The sequence below is a fragment of the Chenopodium album genome, chromosome 8 (assembly GCF_948465745.1).
Source record: "Chenopodium album chromosome 8, dcCheAlbu1.1, whole genome shotgun sequence".
NCBI lineage: Eukaryota > Viridiplantae > Streptophyta > Magnoliopsida > Caryophyllales > Amaranthaceae > Chenopodium > Chenopodium album.
This window is the reverse complement of record NC_137841.1, coordinates 49,688,279-49,703,120: the sequence shown is the minus strand read 5'-3', so window position 1 is coordinate 49,703,120 and position 14,842 is coordinate 49,688,279. Positions and strand designations below refer to the sequence as shown.

General features: G+C 34.3%; 1 long non-coding RNA gene across 1 annotated transcript; it reads left to right on the top strand.

Moving 5' to 3' along the window:
* Window positions 1-12,209: 12,209 nt before the first annotated feature.
* Window positions 12,210-14,031, top strand: LOC145556104 (uncharacterized). Its single transcript, XR_014091742.1, has 4 exons — window positions 12,210-12,508; window positions 12,942-12,995; window positions 13,488-13,683; window positions 13,762-14,031. It is a non-coding gene; the product is annotated as an uncharacterized LOC145556104 (long non-coding RNA).
* Window positions 14,032-14,842: the final 811 nt, after the last annotated feature.

Below are 14,842 nucleotides of genomic sequence, written 5' to 3'. Positions count from 1 at the left end.
AGCTTTCATCCCCTCCACTTAGAAAAAGTCCTAGGTTTTTACAAGGTGTCACAATCCCTAACCTTAAGGAAGCCCCTGTGAACCCAGCTAAGCAAATCCCCATTGAGTCCCCTCCTACTAAAAAGAGTAAAGTGAGAAGTAAAGTTGAACTATTTCCCCATGGTAGGAAAATGGCACATTCTACTGCTAGGTACAAGGGTGTACCAATCCAATCATACCAGCCTGCTCAACCTACTGCCACTGATGGTGATAGTATTAGGACTAGGCCTAGGAGGAGGGTTGCAATAGTAGATGTTGAACATGCATAGATTGAGCCAGGGAGTGGTTCTGATCAGAGTACTGGTTCAGGGAGTGACTCTGATTGTGAGTATCACCCACCAGAAGAAGATGATGAGGAAGATGGTATGAGTGAAGTTGATCAAGAAGGTTTAGATGAAGATAACTGTAGACACCTAAAAATGTCTCCCCAAAACCAAACTCGATGATGAACAACCTTTCACCGCCACTATTGGTCAGGTTTAGTATTTCATCCCGAGAGTGCTAAAAAAAATCGTATTTTATTAAATTCATATTTTTGAACAGTCCATGGATTAGTCTTGATGTTTGGTAAAAGCATCGTTTTAATTTCAGCCCAAACTTATTAATTAATTCTAGCCCAAACCTTTTTTTTATTTTATTGTTTTTATTTTTGGCCCAAACCTTTTATTTACTTAATTATTTTCTTATTTTATCCCAAATAATAATAAGTCAGAAAAGGCCCGAAATTATCAATCGGCACTTAAAAATCCGAAGGAAATTAGGGTTAAAAAGGTATTTAGACAGAAAAACTTATTAATTAATCCTTCCCGTCTGACGGTGGGATTTCCCGTGACACGGGAGGTCTGCCGTGACACGGGACATTCCGTGTCTTTTCCGCGTAAACCCTTAACGCGTTTTTTATCCCGTTTTCTGAAAAATTCCCGCGTCACACCAAAAATGTACCGTGTCACGGGAAAATGTACCGTCTGACGGTGGGGCTTCCCGTGTCACGGTACAGTTTGACCGTGTCACGGGATAATTTTTTAGGGTTTTTATCATTTTAGGGTTCCGTGTGCTCCCTCAGCACATTTTTCCTATAAATACCCCCTCACTTCTGATGAACGGGGCACCGAGGAATTCTTTTATTTTATTTTCTCTCTTCTATGCTTTAGCCTAAACACTAGCCTACCCTTTTCTACTTCAAAATTCCTTTTTCAAGTACTCAAAGGAGTCCATACTTCACTCGTGGTTCTGTCCTTAAGCCAAGGCGTGAAAGGTAGAACTGTTTGAGGGTTTGGCCCCAAAATCAACTTTATTTTATTTAATTTAATTTAATTTAATCATCGTTTTACTATTTCCTTGAAGTTACTAACTCGTTTATTATTTTGTAGTTGCAAACAAACAGAATCAAAGTAAGGATCATGTTCCTTTTATTTTTATTATTTTTCTAACGATTTTATGTTGTTGAAATTGTGATTAAATTGGTTATAATATTAATGTTGTTTTATTATATTTTTATTGATCACCATATTGCATGTTTAAAGGGAATATGTAATTGAAAATCACGCCTAATAAGATAATTCGGACAACAGGTTTAGGATCCCTTTTAATCTTATTATTAATTGAAGTGATCACCAATATATTAGAATTATGTGTGCATTAATATTCAACCAATTTAGTTAAATAATAGTTTGGAGCGAATTGAATATTTTGTTTGTATGTCTTTGAGATCACAAGAATGCTTTTCACTATAAGAATCGAGTAGAGGCCAATACGGGCGAATGTGACTCCATGACTCACTTCGTACCATCATCCCCGATCCTCCTTTCGTGGTTCCGAACCATATGGAGTTAGTAATCTCATGGATTATGAATGGGGTGTAACCTTCACGGGTCAATCATTTTTGCCTATCGTTGTCCCTTATCGTGGTTGCCTTTTTATGATCCGTGAACGGTTTACAAGTTCCTTAAAAACTTGTTGGCGGCTCCCTACTTTATTTGTCCCTAATCGTTGAACCTAATCGTAATGTCAATTCCCACTTCCTATGATTGCCAAGCATATTCACACATGCTTTAATGTAGGCGCACTTCAAACGACGCCTACAAGTACCATTCTCAAAGATTTCCTTTACCAATCATGGAAAACAATACAGTTTGATTTGGAATTCTACAAATATAAGTGCAAAGTATATCCATTTATCAAGTAAATAACATAATAAGTTTGAAAATTAAAAGGTATTCATGCAAACTTTAAATCTTATTAAACGTCTTATCCACGCATTAAATTTGTCCTCATTTGGCGAGAATAAGTCGATTCCAAGATCCAAAGAAACAAAAAGTAGTTAAGCATGCTTTGGCTTGTCTTAACACTCAATCTCCTAAGGTAAGCAAAGCTTTGCTAATGGCTCCAAGCCACTCTTGGTTGAATAAATCGTCGCATCTAATGCTCTCTCAACAATTTATTCACTTTGCCACGACATGTTAGGACTCCATCACTCATATCGTTGAGTACAACCACAACCAACTTGCATACCCGATATGCCTTACTTCCTAGGAGAGGTAGTGATGCCTCGATTTGGCGTTTCCCACCACTACTCTCTTTCAGCCGGTAAGTGTTGTTTTGGAATGGCAAGTTTTTACTCAATATTTAGGGACCTAGGGTTTCTATGTTGGTTGATTTAAGTGAACTTAATTAATCATCACAACATTCGAAATCCTAAACATGCATCTAACATATAATTCATATACACAAACATATATATATATATATATATATATATATATATATATATATATATATATATATCGACAAACATAAATTTAGATGCATTTGGCAAATAGCATGACCCCTTGAGATCTTCAAATCTTCAGAAGGACTTCATTTGCAATTTCATGGCTACGTCTTCCAAGAAACTCCATCTTCAAGACTTGACCGTAATTAAATGCAACTATTAGTATCTACAATTAGGACTAATCTAAATATTAAGGTACAAAAATACTCAACGGTACGCAGACTGTATTTAGATTTACAAAAATATATCACGGATCGCAGTCCGTATTTTCTATCCTAGTTGGGCCCCACTAGTTGTCATTTCATAAAACCTGTGAGAGAATATACATTCCATTCATCCATTCACTATTTGTGAATGGCCCATGCATTTTACAACGATAAACAAGTAACAATGCATAAACCACGTGAACTAGTAAATAATCTAGGTGGTTAATCCAATTAAAAAATCTAATTAAAACTAGTTAAAGTTGTTTTAACCGGTTATGTAAATAAGCATAATTAACATTTGAAGCTCCCACTAAATTTCGCATCCAACTTAATTCATCCAATTAATTTAGCCGGTAAAACCCAAAATTTGTCAAAATAAATTTTGCCAATGCCGCTCGAAACCCGAGACCTAGCCTCAAAAAATTTTAACTAAAATAAACAAAATTAATTAAAATAAACAAAACGACCAAAAAGCAAAATTAAAACCCAGAGAAAAGTGCATCGACTACTCAAGGCTAGCACTCTTGAACACTCACACGCACGCAAGTGCTTGGCGCTTGCCTAGCAGCCTCGGCCTTGCGTGCTATGATGCTGCTGGGCGCTGCTTGGCAGCGCGCACTCGATACGCGTCTAGTTGCAGCTACCTAGCACTGCTGCTACGCCTTGCATCGTCTCGCACACCCGTCATGCACCAAGTCAGCACACGGCTCCTCCACACACCTAGCACCACACGCACCAAGCGCAGCAGTCTCGTCCCTCGGCAGCCACATGCGGGCTGTGCGAGCAGCCCAGCTGGCCGAGGGATGCACATGGTTGTTGTGCCTTGGTTTGCGTGCTTGTGCCTCGGGATTAATTCCCGATTTTGTGTGACATCTCTAATCAATTCTAAATAAATTTTAGAATTAATTCATTGAGCAAAAATGAAAATTTAAACAAGTCTAACTTAAAATAAAAATTTTAAAGTGCATCTAACCAAAATAATTCCCAAAAACCATTCTTTAATTAAATTGGTTTAACTTGGTGCAACAAAAATAATAAGAGGGAAATTACTCACTATTAATTTAATTAGTTTAAATTAATCTTGAGTTTTTGACAAAATAAAAGAGAGTTGGTAAAAAATGAACATAAGTTCAATAAAGATTCCAACTTTAATACATGTGAATCGTTGAAAAATTATATCTTCCAATATGAAGATAAAAAATTTGTCTATCACAAAGTTTCAAACTTTATGATTCCAATCAACTAAAAATGATTAAATCAACAAAGTTTAACGAAAATTCATGGAATTTAGTAATATAAAGTTTCAATAACTTAACATAATTAAAGATTGAATCTTTAATACTTGGAAGCCTCAAAGAACAACAATTTAACACTTAATGCCTTTGGTATTGATAATCAAATGATATTGAAAGTCCATCCCTTTGGTTTTGGGGTTTGGTAAGTCCAACTTACCGCGGAAACGACCCCGACCCAAAGAACCACTCGCAATTAATAAAACCATAAAGCATAACAAATAAACATAAAAGGATAAAATCGGAATTTACCTTTGATGCGTGCTTCGCCCGACCTAATGGGCTGTTACTTGAAAGCTTTAGCTCCAAAAATACCAAGCCTCCAACGGTATCCACCCACAAAGGACGAACACCGACTTTTTAGGTCCGCTACCTTGGAGTTAGAAAGGTCCAACCAAAACCCAAGTGTTAATGGAGTTTATGAGTTTTTGCCAAAATACAATGCTCTTTCTAACACCCACTCAAGCAAAGAATTCTCAAGTCATGCTTTGGCTATTTATAAGGAAGGATAGCTTGTGAATTCCACTCATCTTTTAATGTGGGACTTTTTCACAAAAAGATCCCACATGGAAAGATTGATGAATTTAATCCTTAGTTAAATAAATCAAGGAACACGTAACAAGTGTCACATGGTTAGGTGAGGACCACTTTCCCACTTGGTCCCCAAGGCATTTCACATGCAATGTGAACTAACCATGTGTCACCCAACGTTGAGCCCCAAGTTGGGTTCGATTGGGCCATTTTATTTTGACCTGTGTCCATGACCCGTCACCCGGGTCCACGGCCTCTTGCCACTCGTGCCGCCACCATGGCGCGCTGCTTACGTGGCACACTGCCACTTGGCGGCTTGCTCTTGGTGGATGCCACTTGGTGGCTGCCACATGGCGTTTTGCCATGTGTGCTGCCATGTGGCACGCACCTATTGGGCGCATTTTCATAGCATTTTGCGTGGCTAGGATTTTACTTGTTACATGAAGCATTTCTCGTCTCGCCAAATCCTAAATTTTGGCTCGACATTTAAGATTCTCTGGCGCTCGATTTTGACGATCCAAGCTCGAATTTCCGACGTCTAAATATTTAAAACTCGGGCGACAAATTAATTTCTTCCGTATTAATTCGTCGAGTCTCTTCTTATATTTGCTAGGGTGTGACCCGTAGGGTTCTGTCAAGATTAAGATGTAATATTAATTATACATTAATATTACTGATCGGAAGCGGCCTCCACCCAGGTATTCCAATCACTTGACCTTACTGAATATATTAGCTTTCTAATAATTCTAAACCCGCTATCAGAATAATACACTTGTTCGAAGGACACCATTCCTTTCATTTGGACCTTTTGGATGCAATGTTCATTTTCGTTCGAATTATTTGACATTTTAGAGACAATTCATATACAGAAACGGTTTAATTATTTCTATCATATAGAATTTTAAACCTATTTAACAATTCAAAACACATTATGACTCAATGAAGCATAGAATAACATTTAATCCTCATTTTTGAATCTTCGATGCTTAGTCACTACTAACATTGAATAGTGTTTTGATAATGGCAAGAATGAATTACATTTACTTAATTCTAGATTTCTAGCCAATAAGAAGGTAAGGTGAAATATAGGTTCTACATGCAAAGTTGCAACTTTTGCTTCCATACTTGTAGATTCTACTAGTGAAGTAGCAACATTTGCTTCTAAACTTGTAGATTTATTTCTCCCTTAGCCATAACTTCTCCTTTAGTTAAACCTCATTCTCAATGAGAGATAACTAAACAAGACATCATATGTCCAAGAAGCAGCAATGTGCTAAATCAATTTCTATAATATACTTCTTAAATTGGAACATTTCCATTCTTTTACCTTCCAACTATATGAGGTAGTTTCTAATCAATTGGAATTGGTCCATTTAAATTAAAACATTTCTTGTTCATAACAACTTTTAGCATGTAAGTAGTTCTAGATTTGAGAAGTAGCAACTTGTTTGAATTTCTTGACCTATAACTTCTTAATGCAATCCTCATATATTCCTAAACCTTTCCAATTTGAGCCACTTAAAACACTTCTCTTAGGTTCAAAATGATGTTTTTCTTAACTACTTTTAAGCACTTTTCATGATTTTGCTAAGTCTATTCAATCATTATTTATAATAGAGTTTAATAAACTATTTAACTTTCTTATAAAGTGGATGAAGAATAGCGTCATTTGATCAACTTTTGATCATAGAGATTTCCAATCACTTTCTTATATTCAATCATATTGAAGATAAGATATTTTATTGGACTTCTATAATTGTCTTTTAGAGGGTTCGTACCTCCCATCTCATTATATCCCTTGAAACACTTTTCAAAATGAAGATGTGTTGGCAATTTACTTAAACATTTTGAATAGAACCAACCTTAGACATGTGACATAGGTTTCTAAAACTTGCCTTTCAGAACCATCTTAGCAAAATTGGAATATAGGTTTATGAATTATCTTTTAAAATTTTGAGAACGTTTCTCAACTTTATTTTCAATCGAGGAGATTATATATAAAATACAATTAGAATGACATGTTACTTATAAGTAAACGCAAAATTCAATTATGTTTAATAAAATATTTAAAGTGCCATAAGCGAATTAAATTGACAACTTTAAAACACTCTATTCAATTTAAGTGATCCTAATTGAATAAAATGATTCCAAGATCCTTTATTTGTGCAATAATTTACCAGACTTTGGTCCTACCATCAACCATTACATTTTCAAGGTGAGTAAACTCTTTACTAATTACAACTCCTTGTAATTCTTGGTTGAATAATTACCCATAGCTTCAAGGTTCTAAACTCTTTAGGTAACCTTGTTGATTATAACCAATCAAAATTGTAAAATTTGTTTTACCCCCACTCCCCTAAGATATAATATGACACCCTGCTTTGGCATGACCCATCATAAATATCGAAGGTTTCATCGGGTTTTTTATTGGAAAAGCTACCTCAATATTACCGGGTCCTAGATTTATTATGTTGTGATTATTGAGTGAACTCTAGCGCATCATCAAGCAACATAAATAAAATCTAACATGCATAATCAATTAATGCAAAACATGACATAGTATGGCCCTTAATCATAAGAAAACTAATAAATGAAAAAGCTCCCACTTGAACCTTCATGGATCTCAACCATCTTGCTCCTTTGGGCCTTCACTTCATGGATTTCTTGGATTAATTGCAACCTGTACTTTTACTCTATTATATCTACTACTTAAATAAAATGAAATAAAATTACAAAAATATGTAATTGGTACGTAAACCGTACTAAGATTACAAAAATACATCACGATGCGCAGATCGTATTTAGCAATCTACTAGGCCATAATTGTCATTATATAGCAATAAATAACATCATATATTACAAAATTTCCACATAATAAATCACTCACCATGCTTTCCTAAACTACAACATCGAATGTTCACAATTAAGGAAACATGGCTCCTAAATATCTCATATTTTAATTAATGTAATTAGATACTATCATATATTATTCATGATCATCAATAAAATATCATATATTTTAAATTATTCATGAGATAGAATCAAATCTTATTTTAATCTTCAAAGATAAGTCATATTTATCCTCAAAAATTATCCTAACTAATTAGGAAATTCTATCAAAAATACTAGTCAATCACAAAATTTTAAATCAATAAATATCTTAAAATAAATATGGGATAATAACATTATTTATATCAATCATTATCCTTTTAGAATATGCTAAGAATATCCGAATTAATCTTATCCAAAATTAACCACTTTAGTTATGGATAATTACCAAAATAACAACTTTAAATATGTATAATATCAAATATAACAACTTTTGAATATTTGATTTTATCCCATAATAAACAATATTTATCCAAAATAAAATTGATTTTATCCCAAAATAATTTTGTAATTATCTTGAAATTTTTTCAAAAACATATATATATATATATATATATATATTTTTGAAAATATGCGCCAACCACCATGGTGTGGCCAGCTGAAGCCAGCCACGGTGGTCGTACACCGTGAGGTGTACGCTGCACTACAGCGATGCACAACAGTAGCAGTAGTGTCGCGCAACCCTTGGACGGTGCTGTTGTTGCTACCTTTACTGACCCGTCCTCCTGCCCCACCCCACTCCTTACTCCGGACCACCTGCAGCGGCAGCCGCCGTGGCTACGCCACCCAGCCGCGGTTGCCGCTAATAAAACCCCTTTTTTTCACTTTTAATTTAAATAAAACAAAACATACTTTGTAAAATTAAATTAATATTAATGTGGTCCAATTAATTTCAAAATTAAATCATATTCAATCTTGAAATTAGGGTTCTTCATGAAATTAATCCCCAATTTCATTTAACTCTTAAATTAAATAATTTGATCATGAAAAATTCGTAATTTATCATGAAATCAAATATATTAAAATCATTAATTACATAGTAAACAAATTAAATCTAAACCAAAACACAAAATTCATAATTTAGGGTTAGGGTTTTGAAATTTTCGAAATTAGGGTTTGGGGGGGTTGAAATTTTCGATTAATCTAGGCCAAAATTTGGATCTCTTCATTACTATTTTGAGCATTATTAAATCACATTTAATCAATTCCAAGAGTTAAATCACATTTAATATAATAATTGACCCATAATTAAATTATTCTCCCTCCTAATTGAATTAAAATTGTTGATTGTCAAAGAATTATAGTCAATATGCGTAAATGAAATAGGCTAACTGATACAACTGTAGGAGTTTATAGGTACTATGCAGCATAAAAACATGAATCATATTCATATAGTACCTAATCCCAAGATATAATGCATAACACATAAAGAACATATAATCGTACCTTTGAAGCGTGATTCCACGTGCGATCGAGCAAGAACAATGGGAGATAAAGAACCCCAAGCGTGATTCCTCGACTTGTTCCATGGGCACAGATTAAACCTCCACTAATACTAGTTATTCGTGATTGAATGCTTCAATCAACCTTCAACGGAGAAGAAAGACAAACTAACCAAGAACCACTACGATAACCATCACGAACTACCACCTATGGGCGCCGGCCGTACGGACGTGAGGGGAGAGAGAGAGTCGTGAGTGAGGTGAGAGAAAAGGCAGTTTAGGGCTTTAGAAAACTGGTTGCCTTGTGTCAAGATTTTACTCTAAGTTAATTATGACTTATGTCAACCTTAGACATGGATCTTATTTATAGATCACATCTCTAAATAAGCGTCTATGTCAACCCAAAGTCTTATCCCTAATCAAACTACTCTAGCCCAAACCCTTTCATGGTATGTCATAATCTCATGAGGCCCATGAATGGGCCTCTTACTTGTTTAACCCAATGTCCTTATGTGTGACCTCAAAGGATCAATTATATTAGGCTTTGGACTATTTTACTAGCCCAAAGATCATTTGTCATATCTAGAAACTAACAATGACGACCCAAAATAATGAACTTATTATCTCCATAATAGTGATCCTTGATATATCTAGTAATTGCAGTTAACAAAGACATAACTCCTTCATTATTACCCCTGCAATATGAAGGAATTGTCTACTCAAAATAATCGGAATTTGCAAATCTTCCTCCATATCAAGAACAAAATCAATAACTTTATAAAATTTACTTACTTTAACAGGAACATCCTCTAAAACACCTAAAGGGTATTTAAAAGAACGGTCGACCATTTGTATAGTAATATTAGAATATTTTTATTTACCCATATTTAATTTAGCACTTACAGATAATCGCATAACACTTACACTAGCACCCAAATCACATAAAGCTTTTTCAATCAACAAATTACCAATATGACATGGAATAGAAAAACTACCTAGATCTTATAGTTTAGGAGGAGATTTATTCTGTAATATAGCACTACATTCTGCAGTAAAACCAACTGTCTCTACCTCACCAATAAATCTTTTTCTAGTAAAAATTTCTTTCATAAATTTAGAATATGCAGGAACTTGGGTAATTAAATCTGTGAATGGAATCGTTACCTGCAAATTTTTTACAACCTCGAGAAACTTACCAAACTGCTTATCTAACTAACTCTTCAAATGTATATTAGGGAATGGAAGTTTGATAGCTAGAACCTACATATCTCCACTCTTATCTTGGGGTTTACCCTGCAAAGAATTATTCGAAATGTTAGTTTTACCCTAGATCTCTACAGGGCTAGTAACAACATTATTTGGTTTAACATAATAAAGATTAGCAATTTTTATTATAACAGGTTCATCATCTTTGGGCATAAGAGGCCCATTGTAGTGTGAACCACTCCTTAGGGTAATTGCATTTGCGTAATCAGTTGGTTGTACTTGTTGTGATGGTAGGGCTCCTTACTGGAGGGTTTGAAAAAGTAGAGGAAAGTTGTGCAATTTGATTATCTATGATTTTATTATGTGATGGGATCGAATCAATTTGTACATCTCTACTCTGCATCTTCTTTTGCATATTGGCTAACATTGTGTTGATTTCTGATAGGCCAGAATCAGATGGAGGTGTAATAAGTTATTGTGGTCTATAATGTGGAAGTTGGTAGTACCTCTGTTGTGGTTGTTATACTTGAGGTAGGGGGTTAAGCACATGTGTACTATTGTACGACATATTTTGGTTATTTTTCAACTCTTTATTGGGTTTTAAAATATAGGCTAATTTGCTTATAGACTTGAAAAGCATTAATCTTCTCAAGTGAACTTCTACAGTCCAGCGCCCAATGACCTACAAGACAAAAATTTTCATAAAATATTGCCAAGTTAGTACCAATAGCAGAAAAATTAGCAACGAAAGATGAATAAGAATTATTAATATTGTCTAGTTTCTGGCTAATAGAAGTCAATTGTACTTGTAAAAAGGATATAGAATTGACTTGTTGTTTCCCTTGTTTGCAATTTGTAGACACCCAAATGAGTCTCTCCAAAACCAAACCCAGTGATGAATACCTTTCATGTCATTTGATTATCGAACGAGGTGAAAGTGTGAAAAGTCTAGTGATGAGGATGTTTTTATTAAAATATCTCTTCTTTCTGTTTTTGAAAATACTTCTTTTCTTACCCTTTTTATGGGAAACGTGCGTTCTAGTTTAGTTTGGTCCATGATAAGGGTCCAATAATAGTGTAGTTGGATAGGGATCAAAAAAAGCTTTCTAACGATATATTATAAGCCCAATTCCGATGAATAATGAGGACGTTATGGCCAAAATACTAAACTGAGCCCGATTTGGTTCTTACGTATGGCCCAATGATCTATAGGACGGCCTATTATTAATTATCATTCCTAAAGCTATTAGGATTTATTATATTCTTCGAGAATACTCTAGAAGGTTCTCTTAAATCCTAATGGAGTTAGGATTGATAATTATGTTTCAAAGAGTTTGAAATTGAATAAAACTACTCCTTTTGAGAATCCTTGTTTTGTACGAAATGGAATATATTCGGATATTATTTTCGTGCCTCATAATCTTTATCTAAATCTTATATGGTTGGATAGATCTTGAAATTATATTTCCAATGATATATTAAAATATTAATTCCGAGCTATAACGAAAAAGATATGAATGATCACTACTACATTTTTTATCAAATGCAACGGTAAAAAAAGAGCTATTACAACGGCCCTTTTGGTACCATTGCATTAGACAATCCTAATGCAACGACTTATGCTTCAATACTTCATAGATGGAGCTACTACAACGGTTTTAATAAGCCGTTGCATTAAATCTGCTAATACACCAGCAGATTGGGCTATTGAAACGGTAGTAATTTGAAATTTGAGAAGCGCCCAAATTTTAATAATTCACGCTTATCGTTTTCAAAATTTTAAAGCCCTCCACGCGTTTTTAAACCAAAAAAAAATGAAAAATAAAAATATTAAATTCCTTTCATTTCTAAACTGTGCACGAGAGGTATATTCACCTTCTGCTCCAATATAGAGAAATAGCCAAGGAAGAGAGAGAATCGAATTAAAGCTTATAATTTGCTTTATAAAAAAACCCAATCACTCCCTTTTAGAAATTATTCCCAATGGATGCTCCAATTTCCACAAATAAACTTATATTTCAATTGGAAGGTGAGGAATACTCAGGCTATGGCGAAAGGCGGCACACTCGGGCTACGACGAACGACGAAACTGAAGCCCTAGTAAACGACAATGTCCGTTCATCGGGCCTTAGTGTAATTCAATCCTTTAATTTTTTTTTGTTTAAATGATGTAATTGGGTCCTAATTTTGATTCATCGATCGATCCCTAAATTTATGTAATTAGGGTTTTGATTTTTCTCACACGTTTGTTGAATTCGCCTATAAGAGTGACAATATGTTCTTAATCTCTCGACCTTATCGCTCTCTCTCCATGAAAGCTGCTGAAAATGGCTATATAATCTGTACTGTTGTTGCTGAGCTTCAATTGTTACTGAACATTGTCGGTCATATTCGTAAAATTGATTTAATCGCAAGTTGTAGGTATGAATATTGAAATAATTGAATTTATTCTAACATAAAATGTTAAAAATTGCTCTATTTAATTGTTAAATGCTATAATTTTCTCAAAAATTTATGAAAGACAATAAGGATAGTTTTCCCCTTATTTGATTGTTCCTTTGGGCAGTTGTATGGAGATTCTATTGATTCATGTTTGGGTGTCAATGTTGCAAGATCTGAGGTAAGTCATTAATTTAACTGAACTAATATTGTTTGCTGATTAGTTTTCTTGGGATTTGGTTTATTAATTAATTGTTCCATTGAAGTGGGTTTTAGAGGTGTGGTTTAGTTAGCCTTTTGTTTTGATCGGACATAGCAAATGAACAACACAGTACTTTAGCTCTACTTATAGATTAATTGCAGCTAGAGTAAACACTTAGCTAGTAAATACCATTCTTTTATGAAGTGGTTCTTTAGCAAATTGATTGAATAAGGAGGGTCCATGAGACTGTACACAAAGTATGATATACATGTATTGAAGAAGACCTCTTTGCTTTAGTTATCTATCTACTTAAACAGTGATTATTGGCCTTAATTTGCAAGCTATTTAGGGGGACCCTGAAGAATTTATGAGTACGTGATTCCTTTAGAGAGTTAGTTGTATAATTTTACATTCATCCATATATATAATAACACCCGAGGCCTGTCATTTTTATTTAAGTTGTATGCCAAGATCTTCTGGCAGGGTTATAAGCTCTTAATTAAGTATTTGCCTGCTTATCATGTGCAAATATCAATCCTGGTCCTTTTGACCCTATTGTTTTCCACAAGCTTCTGTAGTGGCAATCAAAAGACTGTAGAGTTCATTGGTGTTAGTGAATGTGCTAATGTTCAGTAGAGCAATATCAAGCACAACCATGTTTTTGAAGGTAAAATAAACGAGTTGTCTTTGTATTTCAGGCTTCTTTGATTTCTGGTACTTATATGATCACGATTTACATATGCAGGGATTAAAGTTACAATTGATCTGTATTATAATGCTAATGATGTCCCTGTTACATAATAGGGTTGATGTAATGTACCTTCTATATATTGCAGCCGATGTCCCTGATGTTGGTGATGTTGCTTTATGGAAGACGATGGCCACTCTCTAGGACTTCAAAACTTGGTTTTTCCATATTGCGGTCCAAACAATTGCAGAAAATTTTGTTAGGGCGATAAAATGATTTCGGCTTTTTTTTTCTTTTTAGTTTAACTAGTGATAATTTAATTTTGTAATTTTAGTATTTTACTAAAATATAACAATGTACAAACTTTCAATTTATAATAATAATATTCTGAATTTTTTTTTTTTGAAATTTCTGATTTAATTATTATTATTATTATTATTATTATTATTATTATTATTATGGCATAGGGAACCGTGGCATTAGGTATAGGAAACCTTGACATTAGGTATTATAGCTAATGCCACGGCTATAATGTTGTCGTTGCATCAAGTACTGATCTAACCCGACGGATCATTAATATCGTGGCAATAGGCGTTATATGTCGCTGTATTAGACCTACTGCAACGCCAACAGATGTCACGGTACATGCCGTGGTATTAGGCCTAATGCAACGGATTTTGACGCCTAATTCACTAAATTTAGGGGTTGCAATAGATTAAAAATGTAGTAGTGGACATACGAAACTCTATTCAAAACTGACACCTTTCCACTATTTTGGCCATATCTCTTTATATACAAAATATTTTAATCTGATTCTAATTAGGTTGGAAAATAGACTTCAAGAGCTTACCAACGACATATTATATGACTTATTTGGACTTCTGTATCAAAAAATTTGATAAAAACAAAAACCGCAAACACTGTCTTGCATCGCCAAATGACAGGTTTGTCGCCTGGCGACAAGTCCTGTCGTCGGCAACAGAAGCGTGTTTTATTCTTTTTCAAACTCAGATTCATTTTAGTCAATTCCGGACTATTTTTTTATAAATAGGGTCCCTGGACCTCCGTTTTCAATCATCAACTTTCTACCAGATTTCTCTAATTCTACTTCTCTCTCTCTAAGCTAAAGCTTTTTTTC